The sequence below is a fragment of the Sitodiplosis mosellana genome, unplaced genomic scaffold (genome assembly GCF_009176505.1).
Source record: "Sitodiplosis mosellana isolate CC-2019 unplaced genomic scaffold, AAFC_SMos_1.0 Smas_scaffold_5844, whole genome shotgun sequence".
Classification (NCBI taxonomy): Eukaryota; Metazoa; Arthropoda; class Insecta; order Diptera; family Cecidomyiidae; genus Sitodiplosis; species Sitodiplosis mosellana.
This window is the reverse complement of record NW_022601086.1, coordinates 1-12420: the sequence shown is the minus strand read 5'-3', so window position 1 is coordinate 12420 and position 12420 is coordinate 1. Positions and strand designations below refer to the sequence as shown.

General features: G+C 36.3%; 1 pseudogene; it reads left to right on the top strand.

Moving 5' to 3' along the window:
* Positions 1-7813: 7813 nt before the first annotated feature.
* On the top strand, positions 7814-9753 carry LOC129572996 (protein Pixie-like; annotated as a pseudogene).
* Positions 9754-12420: the final 2667 nt, after the last annotated feature.

The following is a 12420-nucleotide window of genomic DNA, read 5'->3' as shown; positions in this document are numbered from 1 at the left end:
AATGTTCTATTCCAATGATCCTATCGCAACAGTTGATGCATTTGGTCGTTGGAAGAAGAAAAAACAATGATTTTTCAGTTTATAGCTGGTAAATCGGTATCTGCTATATTTGAAAGACGGTTTTTTCTGGAGTAATGTGAAAGATCAAACATGTATCATTAGGCTAATGATGCGTAGTTGAAATTAAAGTAAGTTTCGAACCCATTCAACGTTTGGAAGAAAGAAACGAGATGTGTTTTGTTGATTTTGTCTATGAAAAATTTCATTTTTTACGGAAAATCCGAAATTTTTCGTATTTTTATGTATAACTTGATTTGAAAAACCTACTGAAAATAAATTTCAGGGACTGCTCTTTCCATCCACGCCTGGATTCTATCATAAAAGTATTATATATTGAACAAAAACTTTCAAAATAAAAAATCCAAATTGAATATTTTCATTGAAAAATGGTTGAATTACCGATCGATGACGACGTAAGGGATGGGAAGGCACGACCAAAGTGTCTAGACGAAAATTGTTCGTCTCGAAGAGCTCTACCAAAGCCGCACTAGGGACTTTCAAAACATTTGATTTTCAGAATTCGATGCACCCTAGCTATACATATTTATGCTTCGACACAGAACACCGTGAACGCTGTCTTATCGTATCGCTACCAATAGCCTATTTCACCAAATTTTTTCATGAAAAGTTTTCATGAGATTTTCTTCTCAAGTTTTTTTGGTCAAACAAATATATCTAAATGTAGCAATGAGAAAATCTCAATAAAAACGTGAAAATATTCTCATTTTTTTCACATTATTTTAAGCGCCAACTTGAAATTTCGAGATTTTTTCACAAAAATGTGAGATCACATCATGGTTGGCTCAAAAATAAATGAAAATTTAAAATTTGCGCTCAAAATAATGTCAAAAAAATGAGAATATTTTCACGTTTCTATTGAGATTTTCTCATTGCTGCATTTAGATACATTTGTTTCACCAAAAAAACTTGAGAAGAAAATCTCATGTAAACTTTTCATGAAAACATTTGGTGAAATAGGCTGCAGGCTGACTGCACACACGCAACGTATTGTTAGCGCTTCTGTACCTGATACTAACGGAAAAAGTAAGATAAATCAAGAAACGATTAAAATATTATTCCATGTAAAAACTATTTTAACTTACCATGATTTTCCGCAACTTTTTCCAACAATGTTTGTTTTGAAAACAAATAGTTGACGTTTCGTTCAAACTGAACACGCTCCCACTTCGTAGCATGCTACCAGCAACTTTTTCCGTTAGTATCAGGCACAGAAGCGCCAACATTATGCTGGCCAACGGAAAATAGTGGTCCTTGATAAAGTTCCTGCGATTCCGCAAAAACAATTCAAACCACCGTCACGAACACCGAAGAAATTCCGTCAGGAGTCATGGCAAAAAAACTACATAAATGAATATTCTAAGGTAAATACGAAGGAATTTATTATTAAAATATGAATTTGGTCAATATTTTTATGTGTGTTATATACATTTCTGTTCGTGAATATGTTTGCTTCAAGGTGGCCATCGAAAATGCTGAGTTGAAGAATGAGAATATTCAATTGTCCACGCTCATCAAAATCCAGCGCGTAGCCAAAATCGAACAGGCCGACCAAATGAAACAGCTTTAGAATCTATGCAAAGAGCAAAGTGAAAAAATCTCCAGCCTCGAAAAATTTGTCGGTGAGAGATCAAATGAAATCGAACGCCTCAAAGCTGCAACTTTGGAAATAGAGAAACAAAATACGCGCGCTGTTCCAGCATTGACGGACGATGGTGCTAATGTTGGTGATGTTTCTCCGCAAATGGAGCAATGCCAAACAGTGAAAAAATTGAAAAAGTCGTACATTTGCAAATGCGGCTACGATGCGAAAGATCGGAAAAACCGATTAACCAACCACCAGCAAAAATACTGCAAAGTACTGCCGCATACTGTGAGCACCGAATATATCTGCCCAATATGTGGCATTTCGAATACTTACGATGCAATCAAGTCCCATATTGCACAATTCGCCAAAGAGGACAGAAAAAACGAAACACGAAAAAACTCGCCACATTTCGGCAAGGACGCTAAGCAACACACGCAAGTGCTGAAAGACTTTAAATTGCAATTCAGACCAAAGAATTGATTTAAAAAAATGTACTTTGTAAAATAAGAATAGTTTAAGCTAGGGGTTTCACACAACTTAAAATTCATCTAAAATTTCAATATTTCTCTCTTTTCTCTAAAATTTTCTGGGATTCACCAAAATCCGTATTATTTCGAAATATTTCAACATTCACCTTGAAAATTATGTTCTGGAAGTGGGTTTTGGAGGATCCTCAGGATGTATCAGACTGGGTTTGACAATGCCCTGGTCCATTTTGAGGATCCACTTCCAGAACCAGGAGCGGTTTTGAACAATCCTGAGGATCCACCAAAACCCACTTCCAAAATTTTTAGATTCAAAAAATTCTAAAAAATTCGAGTTTATGAATAAAAAGAAGCAATATCTATAGTTTACACATAAAATGGTTTTATTTCCAGCTATTTAGTAAAATCTTCGGCCTTCGAGTTTGCGTGAAACCCCTAGAGTTTAAGTGAATAGGAAAATGAATTGAATCATGTAAATTTTGTAAAATAAGTAGTTTATTGAACAGAAGACAATATTGTAAGAAAAATGAAATTGAATAAAATTAAAACAGAAAAATGAAATTAGACTCAATTTGTTTCTTAATATTTACACGATGTGTCAAATGAAAGGTCCATCTCTCGGTGGCATTATGTCTCATATACAAAAACCAAGTAAAATTCCGGGAAAAATACATCTCTTGGTAATTCTCTTGGTCATCGAACACTATAGTATAGGCTGAAAAACTATTCATATGATGCCAATAGATATGCCGATAGAAATTCTGAGAGAACTGTCGAAATATATTTCTCTCCATGCGACCGAGACACAACCAAGAGAGATGCGTTTTTACGATTCTCTTGTCAATTCTGTTGACATTCGCACAACCCATATGATCGATGAAATTCAAGCCGCTGCGGTGTGAATGCGTGATAATGTATACAGCATTAGCGAGAGCGGTGCAGCACACTGTACTGCTCTCGCTCCAACACACACTGCAAGGTGTATAACACATTTTAGCAGCCCTATTTCTATGGTTGAGAGTGGTGACTACTTATTGGTGTAAGTTCCACACACTTTGCAATGTGTTGTTTTCACTTATACACTGCTCTCAATCTCATAGAAAAAGAACTCATAAGTTTCCAGTGGATGTGTGGTAGTAATTGGACAGTCTATTCTAATTTTACATATAGAACAATCCTGTATGTATTGGTGAGTGCTCAATTATGCGGTTCTCTTTCATGTGTGAATGCACTCATACCAAGTATACAAGTGTAACTATTACATTGTAATACACGAACCGACTAACAAGATAATCGTTGGCAATCCGTCGAAACAATATTTAAAAATTCAATCATTTCCCCGGTGACATTCAACGAATTAGCATCATGTCTGACACAGCATTTATTTGGGCAAAAATGAGAGGCTATTCAAATTGGCCGGCTAAAATTTGTCAAACGCCACCACAAAATATTCCAAAACTATCGAAAAATTCAGAAAAGTTGTTTTGCGTATTTTTTTCGGGACATACAACTAGTAAGTTTTTTTCAGTGGAAGTTTGATTGGCCGATTTTTGATCGTTTTTTTTTTCAAGTGCTTGGATTTCACAGGAAAATATCTGTGATTATTTGGGAAACAAAGAAAAATTTATCGCAAAAAATAAAACATACTTATTTAATCCAAGAAATTGATGAAGAAATTACACACAACCGTGCAACTATAATTGCGATCGAAAAAAAATTGAATTAAAAAACGTGCCGATTGCCGAGTTGTTAGCGACATATACCGAACATGAAACGGTACTTCGGGCCACCTTTGAACAACGAGGACAAGATATCGATCGTTTCATTTATGGCAATGGATACGATTTTCTAACCGTTCTTGCACGAGTAAGGCTGCTATGTATTTGAAACATTTGCACCGCTATGTATTTCAAACATTTGCAAGGAATATCGGATTGCGGCTACTGAGATAGTTAGAAAATTGTCATTAGTCTAAAAAGAATAATCTAGTTGCTTTGGAATATTTATTGTCAAGATTTTAGTATAAATAGAAGCGTGAATCAAAAGGCAGTTTCAGTTTTAGTTTAACTCCCAATTTGTGAACCAATAAATATAAACAACAAACCAAACATAAGTTGTTTTCAATCTTTGTTAATTCAAGGATCGCATCTTGGTAAAACCACGAGAAATCTTTCTCCTTTCACTGGCGAGTCCGGCACTCTGTTGCTACCCAACCAAAACATTAAATTGTTCTCAAAAACATTAAATTGTTCGCTAAAATTAAATGGTTCCAAAACATTAAACCGTTTTCTAAAATTAACAAAAAGCACCCGAAGCTAAATAAAATACCCAACGAATAAACCAAACCTGACTGTAACTAAAAAAGCAACCATAGATAAAATATAAATCAGACTTTCAAATCCAAAAATAAACCCTAAAAAAAAACATTGAATAATTTCACCGTAAAAAAAAAACAAAAGAAAACCCAAAACCAAAGAAAAAGTGAACATGTCAAGAGAAAAATTAACCAGATATAAAAATCAGGAACCAGAAGAAAAAGAAGAAGGTGAACTGCGCGAAAAAAGTGTAATAAAAAAATTGAAAAGTGGAATTGTAGTCGGGCAAGAAAATGAAATTCGTTACTGTGAAAAAAAGAAAATGGAATCCAGAAATGATGAAATGTTCTGTGAAAAAAAGAAAATCGAATTCAAAAATGGTGAAACCTTCTGTGAAAAAAAACTTTCCCCCATCAGCTATAAAACCACTCGACAAAATCCCATCACTAATTTCTTTGTACTGCCCACCACCTAGTTTTTACAAAAAAAGACGTCCAATCTTTACCAACAAATACAAAAATGAACAAATGCTGAAAACTTGTATCGCTCGGCCTATTTCATCAGTTAAAACCCACCCAAGAATTGATAGTCTTCCATCTGCTTCCACCATTGAACCTCAGGAAAGGAAAATCGCAAAATTGGAAAAAATCGCAGAACTATTCGGTGAGTTAAGCAGCGACGAGTCTTCAGATGAAGGTAGCGTTGAAAAAAAAATGTTGAATTTACCAAATCATGAACTCGTGAGCCCAATCCCATCCCCTAAACCTGAAAACGCTCCGCTCTCAAAACAGATCTCTAAATTACCATCAACAAAAATAATGATCAAAAAACCTCTCAAATGTATTGAACCTCCAAAAAATACAGAGAGGAAATCACTTGAATCATTCCAAATATCCAAAAATGAGAACACTTCCAAAGAGAAAAAAATTGGAATTAGCTCTTTTTCCATCCCAAACATCGTCAAAATCCTAAACAAAATTCAACCATTGACTATTGCCATTGAGGGCAATATAGGTGTTGGAAAAAGCACTCTTCTCGAAACTCTCAGGAAACTGGGGCCTGCCTCAATGTTAACTATCAACGAGCCAATGGAAAAATGGACTAAAATCAAGGGCTCAAATCTTCTTCATCTCGCCTACCGTAAACCTTCCATCTGGGCTTTCAGCTTCCAATCACTTGCTTTACTGACAATGGGAGAGAACCATCTCAAAACCCGGGGCATTGGAGTGAAAATAATGGAACGCACAATATTCTCAACCCGACTCTGTTTCATTAAAGCTCACGCTGTAAAAAACAAAATCAATCAAATCGATAACGAAATCTTAAACCAATGGTATGATTTCATTATCGATCAATGCAACCCTGTGTGCGATATCGTCATTTATCTGAGAGCCGACATCGAAACTCTGATCTCTCGTATAAAAATCAGAAACAGGGAAGAGGAAAGTAATATAAACAAAAATTATTTGAATCTCCTAAACCAACTGTATGAGGAGGCATTCATAAAAACACCCCCAGAAGGAATTAAAAAAATCATAATGCTTGATGCGACCAAATCTCAAAGCGAAATTCTAAAAGAATTAAATGAAAAATTATCTGATATAATTTATTTATAGCTAACGAAGTGGCATCGCTAAGACAAAAAGCTGAAAGAAGGAAGTGAGCAAAACCAAATTCATCAGTAAACCCAAAATGAAGACACCAGAAGAAAATCGAGGACGATTTCGATTAAGTGAAGGAAGAGTAAGGCTGCTATGTATTTCAAACATTTGCACCGCTATGTATTTCATACATTTGCAAGGAATATCGGATTGCGGCTACTGAGATACTTAGAAAATTGTCATTAGTCTAAAAAGAATAATCTAGTTGCTTTGGAATATTTATTTTCAAGATTTTAGTATAAATAGAAGCGTGAATCAAAAGGCAGTTTCAGTTTTAGTTTAACTCCCAATTTGTGAACCAATAAATATAAACAACAAACCAAACATAAGTTGTTTTCAATCTTTGTTAATTCAAGGATCGCATCTTGGTAAAACCACGAGAAATCTTTCTCCTTTCACTCACGCACACTCACATCGTCACAGCAACAGGCGATATATATGAAAATATTCACCAAATTCATGGGAGACATCGAGAAATATCTACAAAATCCAAAAGTAATAGTGTAAAATGTCAAATTTTAAGAAAAATATTACATTTGATTTTTTTCAGCATGAAAATTTATTCTGGACGATTTTGTTGCCCGTACAAAGTCATACTTCTAAAACAGTGCCAGAAAACCGCCGTGCCGAATGGACGCAAGTGTACCAAAAACCCGCTTTGTCTCACTTCAAATCCAATAAACCGAAAAATGACCATATGACACTTGAACGTGGAAAACTTTTAGTGGAATTAGCTCAAAATGGTTATCTTTCATAGAAGCATTTTTGAAGAACGTTTTTTTTCGTATATATGTACATAAAAGACAAAAACTGCATGCAGATTTGATATTAAAATGTAAACACAACTCAATAACAACACAAAAGTCGATTTTCATTCACAAAAAACCAATTAATGTGTAAATTTTCCCTTAATCCAGCCAACTGTAAAAAACATATGTCTCTACTAACACACATTATTTTTCTTGTGTACTTTGCTGCACATTTCAAATTATTTTCTATAAAATACCGTTCATGCTGAAAAAACCATTGTATTGCATTACTTTCAATAGAACCATAAATGGAAATAATAGTCAGCTGATTAGCGCGATGAAAAAAAACCGTGTTTTCAGAATTTTAATGTATTGGAATGGTTGTTCCAAGCATATATGGAATATTCCAATGTATGACACTGCAGCCAACTGTGAAAAAATTATACATTGGTTCATGCTTTGTTCATAAGCTGTCACTTTTTTTGTATGGTGAATGCATTTGACACATTGATTTGCCTTTTCGAACAGAAACAAGCTAATATACAGCGAGCGATTCTTTCACACACAAATATAAATTGCTATTTTAAGTACGTGATTTGTGATTTTCAATAGAATTTTGGTATTTTTCGTTAGGTAAGGTGGAGCTGGATTTTAATTTGTTGAAGATTTGTCGGAGTGAGTTTAATTGTAGTGAGATGGAATTTCTTTTTCATTCGTCATCGTAGCAAGTTGTTCATAGTTCTTGAGGTTAAACTTGTTCTCAATTGCAAAGTGAATACTGATCAGACAATTTATTGTCACACGATTACACACGTCGCTACTAAAATTAAACTCATACACTTTCGTTAATGTGCATTTAATCAAGCAATTTGCGGACTTTTTTTCTCTCAACAAAGTGTGTATTTGATCTGATTTATTTTGTGTTTATTGTTTCAGAATGTCATCGAATTTGGAAAAGCAAACAACACATTGATACTCGAAGAATTCCTTCACATTGCATCGTTTGCCAATTCCACGGCCAGGTAAAACATTTTTATTGAACAAATAATGGGATTTTTTTCAACTTTTTTCATATTTCCGCTGAATTGTTTTCGCTTTGAGCTACAAATGACAATAGATTTAAGGAATTTTGCACTTTATTCGTGTGTTCAATTGTAACGTGGGGCGAATTCTCTGTTTTTTTCAGGTGAAGTACTTGGGTTGGTCGGTCAAAATCTGGTAAACAAAAGACAAACTTGGGTCGCTTCTCCGATCCACCAGATTGGACGGAAATTTTAACATATTTCCATGGCTCGGGGCTGCAAAACTACTTCACAAAGATTCTGGAAGATGATCTTAAAGCATTGATCAAGCCGCAGTACGTTGATCAGATTCCAAATGCCGTTAAAGGTCCCGTTGGCCCATTGCTCGAACGGAAGGATGATCGCAATAATTCAGCGGAAATTTGTGGAATGTAAGTTTGTAGCGCTGTGTTCCTCTTTATTTCATTCATTTTTGTGGTTTTTGATACTTTTTCGACATATTTCTCTTATTCTTTCGAGTTGTTTCTGGCAGTTTTCAATTTTCTCGACGATTTTTGTATTTTTCCGAATTTTTCAACAATTTTTCTCCCGCTCACCAACAAAAAAAACAGGTTGGACTTAACGCACATCCGTGACCGTGAGGTAGCTGCATTATCCAGAGGAGAGTTGCAACGTTTTGCCATCGCAATGATGCGCATCCAAAATGGAGATATTTTCATTTTCGACGAGCCATCGTCATGTTTGGATGTGAAACAGCGTTTGAATGCCGCCTTGGCCATTCGTCAAATGATTCATCCATCGAAGTTTATCATCGTAGCGGAGCACGATTTGTCTGTTTTGGATTATCTCTCCGATTCCATTTGCTGTCTATACGGTGTGCCCGGATGTTACGGTGTCGTTACTATACCTTTCTCCGTGCGTGAAGGTATCAACATTTTCTTGAACGGTTTTGTGCCAACCGAAAACATGCGTTTCCGTAAAGATTCGTTAACGTTCAAAGTCAGTGAATCGGCCACTGAAGATGCAATTAATCGTATGAACCATTATGTATATCCAACGATGAAAAAGAGTTTAGGTAAATTCGAGTTAACGGTGATGAAAGGTCGATTTAGCGATTCGGAAATTTTGGTGCTACTCGGTGAGAATGGAACGGGTAAAACGAAATTCATTCGTATGCTAGCTGGTAACTTGAAAGCAGACGATGGCACTGGTGATTTGCCGGTTTTGAATATTTCATATAAGCCGCAGAAATTTTCACCAAAAGATCTAGGCATTGTTCGACAGTTGCTGCATGAAAAGATTCACGATGCATACATGCATCCTCAGTTCATTGCCGACGTCATGAAACCAATGAAAATTGAAGATATCATCGATCAAGAGGTGCAGAATTTGTCTGGTGGTGAATTGCAACGTGCTGCCTTGGTGTTATGTTTGGGTAAACCTGCTGATATATATTTAATCGATGAGCCATCGACTCATTTGGACTCTGAACAACGCTTGATCGCTGCCAAAGTTATCAAGAGGTAAGAATGTGTTGCACATTTCATAAAGATTTGAACTTCAGCCAAAGGTTTTACCTGTTTGGCTTCAGTTTTAAGTTTCACGTGCTAGAAAACTCGAAATTTTCGTGCAATTCTGACGATATTCCACTCTTTTCAGACACATTCTCAACGGCAAAAAGACTTGCTTCGTCGCAGAGCACGATTTCATCATAGCAACATATTTGGCCGACCGTGTCATCGTATTCGAGGGTACACCATCAATGAATACCAGCGCTAGTAGTCCACAGTCGTTGCTCAATATGTTAGATTTTAAATTTAAACGATGCAGCCCAGCTCTCGTAATTCCTCAATGATGGAGTTTATTTCTTGCATGTGATTGGTGTTTCCGGCCATTCTTGATGAGACCAATAAACGCAGTAAATCGCAGAGCTCATTCGGGTCGTCAAAGTATTCGTAAATGATGTTATTGTTTATGTTGTATGGAATAAAGTTGAAATCCAGAGCTTTCCCACGTTTTGATGTTGACTTTGTTTTCGCTTCATGTCTTTTTCTTTCGGTTCGAGTTTGTACTAATCTTCCTGATTGTGTTTTGGGCGTTTTATTATCATCATCATCAGAACTGACATCATCATTATGGGTCGGACTTTGTCTCCATGAATCTGCAATTTCATGTCTCTGTTTACGCCATTTCTGTTGTGCTGATTTTGGTAATTGACCAAATGGCGTCGCAAAACGCATCATGAATCCGGTCGACTTATCGGTTTTTACTCCATACACTTTAGCATTAGGATCTGGTGATTTATCATACTCATCAACTCGCATATTATCATAGTCTGGTTCATATGTAAATCTTTTGGGATCATCGTCATCATCAAATTGTTTTGATGTTGATGCTGTTCCCGGTGTTGTAGGTTCGTTTATATCGCTAACGTCATCATCATTTATGACTGTATGAAAACTAGAGACATCATCGTCGATATCGCTCTTATTTGTTCTAAAGCGCGCTTTTCGGCCACTCCCACGTAGCGTTGTACGGAGAATTCCTCTTGGTGTTGATGTGATCAATCGCTTCGGTTTAAATGTAGTTGTTGGTTCTGCTTTTGTTTTACTCTCTCTCGTTTGTTTAAGCCCATCTGTGATGGATTTGGCATCTCGCTTACATTGCGTTCACGAGCTATGCGATCTGAGTATGCCTTCCTGTATTTGTTTTTGATGATGTTTCGCGTTTCAGTTAGCTTTGCCAAGATCTGAGCCTGCGATAATAATGCAGATGCGTCCGTAATATTCGAACTCATTTTGAATGAGAAAGGCGAGAGTGTATGTTCCCATCTAATGGTAATGAGAAACTAGAATGCTCTCGGTCATTCACCTCTTTTTATATGTTATTGTTGCTTCATAATTGGAGATAATGCTCAAAGTTTTTTCGATAGCGGCCTGAATCTCTAGCGTGTTCGAGAGAAATGCAAGCAAAGCCATATGGTTCGCGCCAGCATTCTTAACAAAATTGACGGAATTCATCGAATTTCATATCGGCGTTAACACCCATATCGTTGTAGATATGCTTGAGATTCATATCGTCTTGTCGAAACAATATAACGAAATTACAATTGTCACGAATCAAATGCTTGTTAAGTTTGGTATAACTCTGCACTAGATACATAACGTCAATGCATCGATGTCGACCCAATGTAAATATATTACGAACCACAGTTCTATTAATTCCGCTATCATTAATCACATCGTCAAATATAACGAGTGAATTCTTTTTCATTTGACTGGGGGCCAGCACATTATCCGAAGAGCTAAATGTACACCACAGGCCATAAGTTTGGATACCCCTATGAATGAATTTGGCCCAAAATTTTTAAATTTCAAACCGCTTGTCCAATTTCAACATGCTATACGTCGTTAGAAAGGTCTCAGAGAGTACGTATCATTTTTGGTATTAAACATCAAAATCGGCCAGCTTTTGGCCAAGATATGGCTGATTGAAAATTTCGGCCAAAAATTACAAACGGCCATATCTTGGCCAAACGCCGGCCGATTTTGATGTTTAATACCAAAAATCACATCTACTTTTCAAGACCTTTCCAATGGCGTATTTAACTTTTCAATCCGATGGCCCGTTTAAGACTTCGATTTTGGCTCCCACAGCTCAAAGGCCAAAAGATGGTCATAGGCCGGCCAAATGTTATCTTCCAAATCATCCATTCGGTCAGAATTTCGATATATTTTCATATCCAATACTATATTTCAAGTGAAAAGGTTCAAAAAACGTAGGAACAAACGTTTCATAGGGGTATCCAAACTTATGGCCTGTGGTGTATAAAACCCGATATCTTTCATAGGTCGCAATATTTCCGCCAAATACTTGTATTTATCTTGATCTAGCGTTTTGCTGTAAATGTATATATTTTCAAATTTTAATCCATTTTCACTCTCAATTAAACTTAATACTGCATTTGTTTTGCCACAGCCGCTAGACCCGCACACGATGCCTCTTACATTGTTTGGCAAAAGATCGCTATGCCTTCTCGATGTGTTATTGTTGGTGCATGTATGGTTGTCATTATTGCCAACAGGAATCTCAAGCGTTTGTTTAATGAAGCGCATCTTGTCTACAACTGAGTCGATATGTTTATAAATGCGTAAATTTATATATAATGCACTTCAATTGTCGTTGAGATTTAAAGCGAAGAGGGTGTGCCCGTTAAAAGAAAAATATGGAGGCGGCCAATAATAATGAAGAGAAAAGCGAAGAGAAAAGAAATGAAGAAAGAGAAGAGGAAATAAAAAAGAAAAAGAAGAAGAAGAAGAGGACATTCGGTATAATTGATACTATTATAAACAATTTGCCTGAGATTCATATATACTCATACCAATACGCCGGGCCTGGAACTAAATTGAAAGAGCGTTTAGCACGCGGAGATCCGGGGAAAAATAAATTGGATGTGGCATGCAAAGACCATGATATTGCGTATGCGACATGTGAAGATACGAAGAGTCGTCGCAAAGCAGAT